Source organism: Mustela lutreola, chromosome 5 (assembly GCF_030435805.1).
Source record: "Mustela lutreola isolate mMusLut2 chromosome 5, mMusLut2.pri, whole genome shotgun sequence".
NCBI classification, from domain to species: Eukaryota; Metazoa; Chordata; class Mammalia; order Carnivora; family Mustelidae; genus Mustela; species Mustela lutreola.
In genome coordinates, this window is record NC_081294.1 from 72,159,663 (window position 1) to 72,172,583 (window position 12,921).

The following is a 12,921-nucleotide window of genomic DNA, read 5'->3' on the forward strand; positions in this document are numbered from 1 at the left end:
AGAGACTGGGTTTAGCTCCCCTCCCACACTTTGAGGTGTTTGGAAAAGCAGATTTCAGTTCTCTGAGCACAATGTCCCTGAGTCAGCCTAGTGGCCCTATTACATAATAACCAAGGCAGGCCTTGGCGTGTGTCTTTTTAATAACTCTGGGTCATAGCTAAACCAAGGTCTGTAGAGTGACCGAGCTCTGAAATAGCTCTGTTTAGTGCAGCAAACAGGGACTGGACTTCCACAGACTTCTTTGGCTTCTCCAAGAAGGGGGGAATGTAGCTGCCACAAACCAGATGTGCAGAATATCCCTTGGAGAGAAAGCTAACATCTGAAGTGAGCTATTGTGACTACTGTGCATAAAATAAGTGTGGAATTAAAGTCACCTTGGAATAAAAAAGGTGAAGTGTGAATGACAAAATAAAACAAACCTTCAGGGCAGCGGCATCAGATGCCAGCAGACCTTGACACCTCTATGAATTGCTCTGTGCTTTGACCTCTCAGGGCAATTGTTGGTTGAATAATAATACTCCCCCAGCATGGAAAATATGCTAGATCCACACAAAGAATTTGCTTGCAACCCTGTTTCAGAATTTGCAAGCATACTGATGCTTCGCAATGGCAAACTGGGATGCTTGGCCAGAAAAGCGGCGCGGGGGGTGGGATAAGTTTTGAATTCATGTAATTCAGTCACTTTGGAAGGAGGAAGTTAGAAGGAAACAAGTTCGAATAACTGCCTCCAACCCCCCATTGTAGGGGATTGGTGAGCAATTTCCCGAGACAGACTCAGAGACACGCAAAAGGAAGTGAGCGCTATGTTTTCGAAAGATCAGGAAGTTCAAAAATCTCCTATAGATATTTACTTTACCAGCTTTAAAAACTTTCTTCTATTTCTATTCTTACCCAAAACACAGCAATATGATCAAATACTGCAGCCAAACAGTGGGTCTCCTACAGGTTATTTCCAGCGTACTGCGGCACATCGGGTGGCACAGAGAGACCCCAGAGCCACGGGATTGGGAAGAAGCAGGGAACCTCCTCGAGGTTCAACCACAAGTTTCCCTGTCACTAGCTATGGGTTGGATCTCCCTGGGCTGGTCAGACAGTGCCCAGAAACACCTGTCAGCAGCCAGACTCGGAGGGCATGTGAGAAGGTAAAAGGCAGGAAAGGGTCTTCCTGGTCTTACACAACTGAACACTGCTGCTTGTCTGAAAAACATCTGGTAAAATCTTCAACCCAAACTTTGCAGTCAACTGAAGAACCAGTCTGGCTCTCTGAAGAGCCCCAGACAGAAAGGCATGAGGGCCAGTCCCTCTCTTGCCTCTGCCATACATTGACTGGCCAGGCATCTTGAGGCCTAGTGTCTTCATGTCTCCAGTGGGAGTTGGAGGTGGGTGGGCTGGGAGGCAGTCCTACTCAGTCAGTTCCTGAGGCCATTTTTCATTCTGCAAGGCCATGCCTTTATTTTGCTAGGACTTACAGAAGTGAGGGCCACTCTGATCTAAGAAGAGCTGTGATGTTAAGGATTTTTCCAAGTTTTCTTAAATTATGGTCCACTTAGTCACCAAGAAATTAAGGGAATGGAAGCATAAATTAAAAATTCTAGACCTAAAATCATACTCAGAAATAATTGTTTAACTTTAAATTAGGGAGAAAGGTAGCCAGCATGGAGATTAAGTAAGGTATTCCTTCAAAAGGAAAGAGTGACTTGGGAAATTTTTCAAGGCAATGACGAAGCATTGAAGAATGAGGACCTTAATTAGGAAGCTGGGATGAATAAAAAGCCACAGTGAGCGAGAGGGAAGAGTGAATGGGTAAAAGTGGAGAGCATGAAAAATAAAACCCTTTACCATGGTGTTAATCCAGAGACAGAAGTCCCATCCGGTTCCCAGGGCCTAGGCTGAGGGTACCAGCGGCCTGAGGGAGCCCCCAGGTAGGAGGAAATGAAGCTGAATCCCTCAAGGAAGATGTGTGCACAGGGAGAATGTGGACCGACCAGTCCAGGCCTCCAAGCCACAGAGGACCACCTCTTATATGGGGGACAGGGGAGAGAGATGAAGTGGGATGATAGGATGAAGGGTGGAGGCAAAGAGAGGGGCCAACCTCCTTACTCAACCTGATTTATTCAGACTCATAAATTTTTGCCACAACCCCATTTTCCAGCTCATCAGTATAGAGCCGTAAATAACATGCCAATCGAAAAAAATAGATCATTCAAAAAGATGAGTGCTTACCTTATGGACATCTCGTTCCTGTGAATATACATTCCCCTCAGATGCACAAGCAGTATAGTGGGGCCTGTCTTGAGTATTCTGAAGAGCACTGAGCCAGATGAGGATCTGTGAGCTAAGACCAGACTTAGCTTATACAGCACCCTAAATCTGAGTAGCCACACTGACCACTCCACCTCAACCCTCACACCCTCCACTCTGCCCCTACTCTCAACCCTACCTGCTTCCTGGCACCTCAGAGCTTTTTCCACAGCCTCAGAGACAGATCCCTCTGCTAATACTGCCACTATCTCAAACCAAGAAGCCCTCCTTGCCCCCCCACATGTGGCATTAACTGACATGGAGTCACTGGCCTCCATCCATGCCTGTGTAGTGGTCAGACCAGCCCCCTAGGGGCTCTGGTTTCCCAACAGGCTGCCCTCGGGAGCTGCTCCACACAACACAGAGGGGTGGGAAAGGTCATGACAGAGGAGAGGACTTGACCAGCAGGAGCTGGTTATAGGAGGAAGCCAGCAGGTAAATTCTCCCTTCCTTCCCTGGTTGGTCTGTACTGAGATACACAGTGTCCTGGGTCCTGTGTAAGGACATCCCCAGAGACAAAGCCCTGAGCTAAATGACGACAGAGATGGGCCTTCCATATCTGCTCTTTCTTCCTCCTTGTTCCTGCTTCCTGGGATTGGACTCCTCCTCACTGAGGCGCTCTGTTTTCTAGAGAATGCAGAAGAAGGAAGGAAGAGTAGTGACTCTTTTCAAGAGGGCAGCTGAGAATTTCTCTCTGAGGATGAAGAGGTGCTGAGAGTGGAGACATGAAGAAATGAGGGGACGAAGTAGGACAAGATCTAGTGGGGAGAACATGCAGGCAGAAGGCACACCAGGTATGAAGACCTGACTGGACGTGAGCGAGGCTGACATCGCTAAACAGAGGGACCAGGTGGGCAGTTGTTGAAGAAGGCAGGGAGGTGGCCAGGGCCAGATCACTTAGGTAGGTAGCTAAGCCCCTCACACACAAAGACTTTGGATCTGATTTGATGTGTAATGGGAGCCACTGGAGCGTTTTGGGCAGGAGAACAACATGATCAATGGAGGTTTTGAACATCACTCAGGCTGCTGTATGGAGAACAGACTGGGCGAAGGGCAGGGTCTGATGGAGTGAGGGCAGTCAGCAGCTGTTCAGCTGTTGAGACGTAAAGCCGGGTTTAGCTCATTCTCCTCACCAGCAGCACACCAGCTCCTCATGTTTATTGATTGCTAACTGTGCATTGGCCACTGGGCCTAACCTTTTGTATGGATTGCATCACCAAGTTCTCTTAGCACCGTAAGGTCCCCATTTGATAAGAGAAGCTCATAGAAGTCACACAATTTATCCAAGACAGTTTGTCTCGCAAATGGCAAAGCTAGGATTTGACTCTGAGTCTGCGTTCATAATCACTATGCAATGCTGTGTCACTTACACACAGAGTGTATATATATGGCAGCTAATACGTATCTCAAAATACATGTCCTACAAACAGGTGCCTTAGAGAACCTTCTGGTCTGAATCTGCTGGTGTATTTCCTTAACTGTCCTCAACCTGATCCCTTGAAAACCCAATGCATAATCTTTCTCTCTCCTCTGCCTACAGAATGTCAATTCTGTTCAGCATAGTCATAGTCAAAGCCAATCATTGGGCTCCTGTTCTCTTTGCAGGAACTGGCTAAGAGGAGAGCAAGGGGCTCAGTCTGGTCAAGGACAGGTGAGAGAAAGTCAGTTGGAGGGATAAAAAGTTGCACAGGGGATGGGATGTGGGAGGAGAGTGGGCAGGGAGAAGTGCCTGCATGGCTCAGTAGCTTAGGCGTCCAACTCTTGGCTTCAGCTCAAGTCATGATCTCATGGGTCATGGAATTGAGCCCCCTGTCTGGCTCCATGATCCACATTCTGGGAGTCTGCTTGAAGATTCTCTTCCTCCACTCCTCCTGTCACTCCTGCATGCATGTGCTTGCACTCATGCACTCTCTCTCTCTAAAATAAATGTATCTGTTAAAAAATTAAAAAAAAAAAAAAAGATGCATGGGAAGAGATGGTGACTCTCTCCTTTCTTGATACTATCGTTAACTACAAGGGTCCAGTAGGCCCACGGTCACCATCTTGTGAGCCGAAGAGCAACGAAGTTGATCATGAAAGATGGCAGAACAGGGAAAGAAGCTAAGACCTTATGGATGCCATTGAACTGCTGAAATCACCACTTCTGAATCTTCCCTATGTCGGGTTATTATTTTCCTCATGACTTAAATCAGTGGAGTTTGGATTTGTTCTTAATTAAAGTAGAAAACATGGCAAATGAGAAAGAAGCGCAAATGTACACAAAAGCCTGATCCATTATTTGACTGCCTTTAGACACACAACTTGGAAGATTAATACTGTCATCATCCCACTTCATTTGTCTAAGGACCCCAGGCTAGTCAAAGGTTGAAGTCCCCAGACTCTAATCCAGAGCTCACATAAAGAGAATCTTCATTTACAGAGAACATTTAATTGAGCAGGACCCTCCATTTTCTAATTGCCCTAGATAAAAGGCAGCGGACACATAATAAGTGATACATTCAGGACACTTTAAAGCTGATAAGTGCACACACATGCGTCAGTCACCACTGCCTACCCAGATGTGACTCGCAGACACTTCTCACTACAACCATCCTCAAAAAATCTGAAACTGGTTTTGCCATTTTTGTGTGGCCTGTGATGAGTGAGTGATTTGAAATCTTAAACAAGGGTATCGTATTAAATATTCTATTCTACAGTCTGTTTTAATGCGATCATTCATAATATACATAATACACAGTCATTACAAAAAATTCTGCTTTGTATCATTTAACAGTGAAGACACAATGTTTAATTTTATTAAATTATATAAGAGAAAATATAATTGTCAGATAAACATGCTAAAAATTAAATGTCATCTCTTGTTTGGGGACTGAATGTATACTAAAAAATATTGTGGGATTTTACTCCATAATATAGCATCAAGTCAAGGCAAAAACTGGTTTCCAAGAATCGATGTCTGAAATTCTGGAATTTTATGCTTAAAAAATGATGGTTTCATTTTTATAATTTCCATGTTTTGTTTATAAATGACAGGAGGGGAAAGATTTCAGGCCGCTATTTGCAACCACTCTGCAAATAGCACATTGTGGGTGTGGAAAGAGCCTTTATTCTCAATAAATGAAAAGCCAAATTGGACATAATTGTCACTCTATTTTCTCTTCTTAACACTGTTTTTGAAGTACCAAAGACATCTTGATGTTCCATAGAAGAGTTTTTATCAGATGAATGTGATTTACAGATTGGTGAAGGTAATTTTAAGTAAGATTGTAGTCTTCCCATTTTTTGCTCCTAATTATCTTGTATTTCATTATCAGGTTCCTTATGTTTCTAGTCTTTAAACACAATCTATTATGAGCAGAAATCAAACATATGTCTAAGAAGAAAAACAATTTAAAATATAACAGTCTCAACCATTCTGTGTAGCCAAGAAATAAAGGGAGCCATAGAGCCATAAACGTCCTCATTTGAACTCCACCTAACTGTGTGTGTGCTCACTCATTACACACCGACAGGCTTTCTGCCTTTTCTTACAAACGTGAAAGAAAAATTAAACAATGTATCACTTATTGATTTTTAATGAAAACTTCCATTCTGAAATCATTAGAGACTTCGCATAGAGTTGTAAGAAATACCAGAGCAATCATGGGTACTGCTTACCCAGTGTCCTCCAGTGACATCTTGTCAAACTATCATGTCCTAGAACAACCAGAATACTGCCACTGATGTAGTCAAGGTACAGAACCCTTCATTCACCCCACGGACCCCTCCTGTAGCCCTTTCATAGCCACCATCTATCTTCCTTCCCTCTGCTCTTACCCCCTCATCCCCAACCCATGGAGACTGCAAACCTGTTCTCATTTCTGTAATGTTATCATTTCAACAAAGCTATAAAGAGGATCATACACTATGTAGTCATGGGAGATGGTCTTTTTCCACTCAGCATAATTACTTCAAGGCTTGTTCGAGTTGTTTCCCTTATCAGTGGTTTGTTCCTTTGTATTACCGAGTAGGATTCCATGGTATGCAAGAACCTCATTGGTTAAACCACCTGACTTATTTCCATTGGGGGCTCTTACAAATAAAGCTGCCATAAACATTTCTGTACAGGTTTTTTTTTAAGAACATAAATTTTCACTTCCTCTAAGATAAATACCCATGAGTGCAATTGCTGGTTTGTAGGAGGGTCATATGTTTAGTTTTTGAATAGCCAAATCATTTTTCAGGGTGTTCTTACCATCTGACATTCCCACCAGCAATGCATGAGTGCTTCTGTTTCTCAGCATCCTTGTCCGCATTTGCTGGCATCACTACTTTTTATTGTAGTCGTTCTGATAGGCATGTAATGATATCTCGTTGTGATTTTAATTTGCATTTCCCTAATGGCTAATGTTGTTGAACAACTTTTCATGTGCTTATTCTTGATCTGTATAGTCTCTTTGGTGAAATGCCTCTTCATGTCTTTTGGCCATCATCTACTTGGATTGTTTGGCGTTTCTTTTTTGTATGTTCATTTTTTTTTTTCTACTGTTGAGTTTCGAGAATTCTTTATACACTCTGGATACTAGTCCTTTGTGAGTAGGTGGTTTGCAAACATTTTCCCTCGGTCTATCACTTGTCTTTTCATCCTCTCAATAGGATCCTTTCCAGAACAAAAGTTTTTAATTTTTATGTAGTCAAATTTATCCTTTTTTCTTTTTACATATCTTACTTTTTAAAAATTTTTTATTTTTTATAAACATAAAATATATTTTTATCCCTAGGGGTACAGACAGGTCTGTGATCTCCAGGTTTACACACTTCACAGCACTCACCATAGCACATACCCTCCCCAATGTCCATAAACCCACCCCCCCTCCCAACCCCCCTTCCTCCAGCAACCCTCAGTTTGTTATGTGAGATTAAGAGTCACTTATGGTTTGTCTCCCTCCCAATCCCATCTTGTTTCATTTATTCTTCTCCTATCCCCTTAACCCCCGATGTTGCATCTCTACTTCCTCATATCAGGGAAATCATATGATAGTTGTCTTTCTCCGATTGACTTATTTCACTTAGCATGATACCCTCTAGTTCCATCCACGTTATCGCAAATGGCAAGATTTCATTTCTTTTGATGGCTGCATAGTATTCAATTGTGTAAATATACCACATCTTCTTTATCCATTCATCTGTTGGTGGACATCTAGGCTCTTTCCATAGTTTGGCTATTGTAGACATTGCTGCTATAAACATTCTGGTGCATGTGGCCTTCGGATCACTACGTTTGTATCTTTAGGGTAAATACCCAGTAGTGCAATTGCTGGGTCATAGGGTAGTTCTATTTTCAACTTTTTGAGGAACCTCCTTGCTGTTTTCCAGAGTGGTTGCACCAGCTTGCATTCCCAACAGTGTAGGAGGGTTCCCCTTTCTCCGCATCCTCGCCAGCATCTGTCATTTCCTGACGTGTTAATTTTAGCCATTCTGACTGGTGTGAGGTGATATCTCATTGTGGTTTTGATTTGTATTTCCCTGATGCCGAGTGATGTGGAGCACTTTTTCATGTGTCTATTGGCCATCTGGATGTCTTCTTTGCAGAAATGTCTCTTCATGTCTTCTGCCTATTTCTTGATTGGATTATTTGTTCTTTGGGTGGTAAGTTTGCTAAGTTCTTTATAGATTTTGGACACTAGCCCTTTATCTGATATGTCATTTGCAAATATCTTCTCCCATTCTGTCAGTTGTCTTTTGGTTTTGTTAGCTGTTTCCTTTGATGTGCAATAGCTTTTGATCTTGATGAAATCCCAAAAGTTCATTTTTGCCCTTGCTTCCCTTGCCTTTGGTGATGTTCCTAGGAAGATGTTGCTGTGGCTGAGGTTGAAGAGGTTGCTGCCTCTGTTCTCCTCAAGAATTTTGATGGATTCCTTTCTCACATTGAGGTCCTTCATCCGTTTTGAGTCTATTTTCGTGTGTGGTGTAAGGAAATGGTCCAATTTCATTTTTCTGCATGTGGCTGTCCAATTTTCCCAACACCATTTGTTGAAGAGGCTGTCTTTTTCCCATTGGACATTCTTTCCTGCTTTGCCAAAGATTAGTTGACCATAGAGTTGAGGGTCTATTTCTGGGCTCTCTATTCTGTTCTATTGATCTATGTGTCTGTTTTTGTGCCAGTACCATGCTGTCTTGATGATGACAGCTTTGTAATAGAGCTTGAAATCCGAAATTGTGATGCCATCAACTTTGGCTTTCTTTTTCAATATTCCTTTGGCTATTTGAGGTCTTTTATGATTCCATATAAATTTTAGGATTATTTGTTCCATTAATGGATGGTATTTTGATAGGAATTGCATTAAATGTGTAGATTGCTTTAGGTAGCATAGACATTTTCACAATATTTGTTCTTCCAATCCAGGAGCATGGAACATTTTTCCATTTCTTTGTGTCTTCCTCAATGTCTTTCATGAGTACTTTATAGTTTTCTGAGTATAGATTCTTTGCCTCTTTGGTTAGGTTTATTCCTAGGTATCTCATAGTTTTGCGTGCAATTGTAAATGGGATTGACTCCTTAATTTCTCTTTCTTCTGTCTTGTTGTTGGTGTAGAGAAATGCAACTGATTTCTGTGCATTGATTTTATATCCTGACACTTTACTGAATTCCTGTACAAGTTCTAGCAGTTTTGGAGTGGAGTCTTTTGGGTTTTCCACATATAGTATCATATCATACAGATCTTACTTTTGATGTCAAATCTAAATCCAAGATCCCAAAGATTTTTTTCATGTAAAAGCTTAAGAGTTTTATATTTTACATTTAAATCTGTCACCTCTTTTGAGTGAATTTTTGTACAAATTTTGAAACTTAGAATAAGGTTCACTCTTTTCCTTAGAATGTCTAATTGTCCCACATCATTTTTTTGAAAAGGCTATATTTACTCCATTGAAATTCTTCGCATCTTTGTAAAAAATCAGTCAGGCAAGAACTGTAAAGTTTCTAAAAAAACAAAACTGTCTAAAAAAGAAGAGCAAAGTTAAAGACTCATACTTCCTGATATCAAAATTTACCACAAAATTACAGTAATCAAAACGGTGTGGTATGGGTATAAGGACAGACAATATAGACCAATGGAAGAGAACTGAGTCCAGAAATATATTTCCATGGCCAAATTATTTGCAGAAAGAACCTGTAACTATTCACTACAGTAAGAATTGGGTGTGGATCCCAATCTCACACCATTATAAAAGTTAACTCAAAACTGATCACAACCTAATGTAAGAATTAAAACTGTAAAACCTTAGAAGAAAACTTTCCTGTTTACCTTTCAGGTGTAAATTTTCATGACCTTGGTTTTGGCAATGGCATTCTCAGATATGATCCCAAAAGCATGACAACAAAAAATAAACAGGATTTTTTCAAAATTTAACATTTTTATGCATCTAATGCAAGAACATAATCAAGAAAATGGCAGACCATCTACAGAATAGGAGACAATATTTGCAAATCATATATCTGAGAAGGGATTAATATCCTGAACATATAAGTAACTCTTATAACTCAAACAACAAAAAGAAAAACAACCAAATTTAAAAACAGCGAAAGGACTTGAATAGACATTTCCCCAGAGAAGATACTACAAGTGGCCCAAAAGTACATGAAAAGATGTTCAATATTCTTAGTCACTAAGAAAATGCAAATTACAAACACAATGGAATACCACTTCATACCCACTACAATGGCTATAAAAATATTTTTTGAAAAAAGGAGAATAAAAAGTTTTGGCAAGGTTCTGGCTAATTGAAAACCTCATACACTGCTGGTGGGAATGTAAAAAGGTTTAACTGCTATGGAAAACAGTGTAGCTGTTCTTCAAAAAGTTAAACACTAAATGACCATATGACCCAAGAATTCCAGTCCTAGTTATATGCTTTAAAAAATTTAAAACAAGCTCTCAAAGATTTCCATACAAATGTTCATAACAGTACTACTGACAAAACCCAAAAGGTAGAAACTACACAAATGTCCATCAGTGGATGGATGGATAAACAAATTGTGGTAAATAAATACAATGAAATCTTATTCAACCATAGAAAGGAATGAAGTACTGAGACATGTGACAACACAGATAAACCTTAAAATAATAGTTTAAGTAAAAGAATCCAGACACAAAAGGTCACGTATTGGATGATTCCATTTATATGAAATACTAAGAATAGGTAAATCATAGAAAGAAAATTGGTGGTTGGAGAGAGGATTGAGGAATAACTATTAATGGTTAAGGGGTTTTATTTTGGAATGATAAATGTTTTTGAGTTAGATAGAGGTGGTATTTCCAAAACATTGCAAATGTACTAAATGCCACTAATTTGTTCATATTTAAATGGTTATCAGTTAAATTAATTTTACTTCACTAGAAATAAAAGAAAATATTCAGTTAAGCATATTTTCTATTTCTGGGTTCCCTATTCTGTTCTATTGACTTATGTATCTATTCCTCTACCAATATTTCATAATCTTGATTACAATAGCTATAGAAGTCTTGAAACTGGGTATAGGTATTGGGTAATTGTATAATGACCTTATTTATATCTACAAAAATAGTGACTTCAATTTTGGTAGGAACTGTGTTAAACCTGTCTCCAAATTTGAAGAGAGCTGACATCTTTGCTACATTGAGTATGCCTCTCCATTTATTCAGATCTACTTTTATTTCTTTCAGCTTTAGTCTCTTTTATCATCATTTTTTAGTCTTCTATTTCTCTCCTTTTTTTTAGTTAACTGTTTAGTTAACTGTTAATGGTTTTATATATTTAATTTTGGTATGCATGTGTTAATTTTAGGTATATAGAATTACCATATATAGGTATATAGAAATACCATATATAGGTATATAGAAATACCATTGACTTTAGTAGATTATCTTGTATCCTATAATTTCCCTGAACAAACTTATTATTTCTAGGAATTTTTTATTCAGATAATCATGTCATCTTCAAATAAGGACCATTTTATTTCTTTGTGGTATGTCTTTTATTTCCTTTTCTTGCCTTATTACATGGGCTAAAATTTCTGGCATTATGTTGAATAAGAATCGTAAGAGCAGACCTCCTGTTTTGTTCCTGATCTTAGGGAGAAAATGTGCACCTTTTCATAACTGTGTACAAGGTCAGCAGTAGATATTTTGTAGGTGGTCTTTATGGATTTGAAGTTCTTATGTATTCTTATTTTTTAAAGTTTTTATTATGAACAGATTGAATTTTGTAAAATGTTTTTTTCTGAATTGATGTGATCATGTGATTTTTCTTCTTTAGTCATTTATATGGTAAATAACATTGATTGTTTTAAAACACTGAATTAGCTTCACGTCTCTGCAATAAACCCCACTTGGTCATGGTATATAATTCTTTTTTTTAAAATTAATTTATTTATTTTCAGCATAACAGTATTCATTATCTTTTCACCACACCCAGTCCTCCATGCAATCCGTGCCCTCTATAATACCCACCACCTGGTACCCCAACCTCCCACCCCCCTGCCACTTCAAACCCCTCAGATTGTTTTTCAGAGTCCATAGTCTCTCATGATTCACCTCCCCTTCCAATTTACCCCAACTCCCTTCTCCTCTCTAACTCCCCATGTCCTCCATGCTATTTGTATATAATTCTTCTGATACTTTGCTGAATGTTCTATTAATACTTTATCTAGGATTTTTGTGTCTATATTCATGAGGAAAATGGATCTTTAGTTTTCTGTGGTGTTTTATCTGGTTCTGGTATCAGGGTCACATTGTAAAATGAATGAAGACACCTTCCCTTCTCTTCTATTTTCTGGAGCAGATTGCATAAAATTGGTGCTAAGTCTCTTGGTATAATTCTCCAGTAAAACCATCTGGCCTTAAACATTTCCTATGGGGCAATTTTTTACTATTAATTTACCTTCCTTAATAGTTTAGAACTAGTCCAATTATCAATTTAGTTTTAGGTGAGTTGTGGAAGTTTGTGTTTTTTGAAAAATTGCTCCATTTCTTCCAAGTTGTAAAATTTAGGCATGTAGAGTTGCTTATACTACGACTTTATTCTGTTTGATGTCTGCAGGATCTGTAGTGGTTATCTATTATTTTATTCCTAATGCTGGTAATTTGTTATTTCTCCCTTTGTTTCTTTCTCAGGCTTGATAGAATCTCGCCAATTTTGTGGATTGATCTTTTAAAAAAAAATCTCTTTTTTTCACTGACTCTTCTCTATTGGTTTCTCAGTTTCTATTGCTACCTTTATTTTTTACTTCCTTCTGCTTGCTTTGGGTTTATTTTGCTCCTTTTTTTTTTTTTTTGAGTTCTCAAGGTATAAACTTAGATTAGTTATCTCAGACTTTCCTAATGTATGCATTTAGTACTATAAATTCCCTTCTCATCACTGCTTTGTGTCCCACAAATTTTGACATGCTATGTTTTTATTTTCATTCAGTTTAATGTATTTTTTACTTCCCTGAGAGTTCTTTGATTCTTGGCTATTTAGGAATGTATTGTTTTGTTTCCAAGTGTTGAAAATTTTCTTGTCATCTTTCTGTTATGGATTTCTAGTATTATTCCATTGTGGTTGGAGAACCTGTATGGTTTCCATTCTTTTAAATTTGTTGAGGTTTATTTTTTGGCCCAT